Raw genomic sequence first — 1,843 nt, 5'->3', positions numbered from 1 at the left:
AAACTGTTGCGATCCCCTATACTTGTGGGTTATCAAGACTATATTCTAGCGTCCTTGCCGGGGAGCATGATACGTCTCCAATGTATCTATAATTTTTGATTGCTCCATGCTAATTTATTATCTGTTTTGGATGATTAATGGGCTTTATTTTCCACTTTTATATCATTTTTTGGACTACCTATTAACCGGAGGCCCAGCCCAAATTGCTGTTTTTTTGCCTATTTCAGTGTTTCGCAGAAAAGGAATATCAAACGAAGTCCAAACGGAATGAAACCTTCGGGAACGTGATTTTCTCAACAAACATGATCCAGGAGACTTGGAGTGGGTGTCAAGAAACAATCGAGGAGGCCACGAGGCAGGGGGTGCGCCTACCCCCCTGGGCGCGCCCTCCACCCTCATGGGCCCCTCATTGCTCCACCGACCTACTTCTTCCTCCTATATAAGTCCACGTACCCCACAAACATCCGGGAGCACCACGAAAACCTAATTCCACCACCGCAACCTTCTGTACCCAAGAGATCCCATCTTGGGGCCTTTTCCGGAGCTCCGCCGGAGGGGCATTGATCACGGAGGGCCTCTACATCAACTCCATGGTCCCTCCGATGATGTATGAGTAGTTTACTTCAGACCTTCGGGTCCATAGCTAGTAGCTAGATGGATTCTTCTCTCTCTTTGGATCTCAATACAAAGTTCTCCTCGATTCTCTTGGAGATCTATTCGATGGAATCTTCTTTTGCGGTGTGTTTGTCGAGATCCGATGAATTATGGGTTTATGATCAAGTCTATCTATGAACAATATTTGAATCTTCTCTGAATTCTTTTATGTATGATTGGTTTATCTTTGCAAGTCTCTTCGAACTATTAGTTTAGTTTGGCCTACTAGCAAGATTGATCTTTCTTGCAATGGGAGAAGTGCTTAGCTTTGGGTTCAATCTTGCGGTGCTCGATCCCAATGACAAAAAGGGAACCGACATGTATTGTATTGTTGCCATCGAGGATAAAAAGATGGGGTTTATATCATATTGCATGAGTTTATCCCTCTACATCATGTCATCTTTGTAACACCCTCGATGCGACTATATCTCCCACGTGTCGAGGCACGACTTAGAGGCATAATCGCATTGAAGGCATATGTCGCAAGTTAGGCAATCTTCACAACATCCCATGTAATATAATTAATAAAAGGGGAGATAACATAGTTGGCTTACACTCGCCACGTCAATCAAGTACATAAATAACATTACATCATCCAAACACTCATGGCCCGACTGCGGCGCCAAAATAAAAGATAACCCAACATGCGACACGGTCCCGATCACCCCCAACTGGGCACCACTACTGATCATCAGGAAAGGAAACACAGTATCATTGAGAGTCCTCGTCGAACTCCCACTTGAGCTCGAGCGCGTCACCTGGAGCGGAATCATCAGGCCTTGCATCTGGTGTAATAGTAATCTGTGAGCCACAGGGACTCAGCAATCTCGCACCCTCGCGATCAAGACTATTTAAGCTTATAGGTAAGGCAAGGTAAAATATGTGGAGCTGCAGCAAGCGACTAGCATATATGGTGGCTATCCTGTTCGCAAAAGAGAGCGAGAAGAGGAGGCAAAGCACAAGCCCGGGGGCGTTTAAAATAAGATGACCCTAGGGCTCCGGAAACCCAAGGGAAAAAGAGGCTAGGTGGCAAATGGTAAAACCAAGGTTGGGCATTGCTGGAAAAGCTTTAATCAAGACGAACTATCAAGGGGTTCCCATTATAACCCAACCGCGTAAGGAACGCAAAATCCGGGAACATAACACCGATATGACGGAAACTAGGGCGGCAAGAGTGGAACAAAACACT

Source organism: Triticum urartu, chromosome 4 (assembly GCF_003073215.2).
Source record: "Triticum urartu cultivar G1812 chromosome 4, Tu2.1, whole genome shotgun sequence".
Taxonomy (NCBI): domain Eukaryota; kingdom Viridiplantae; phylum Streptophyta; class Magnoliopsida; order Poales; family Poaceae; genus Triticum; species Triticum urartu.
Note: the sequence above shows the minus strand (reverse complement) of the source record.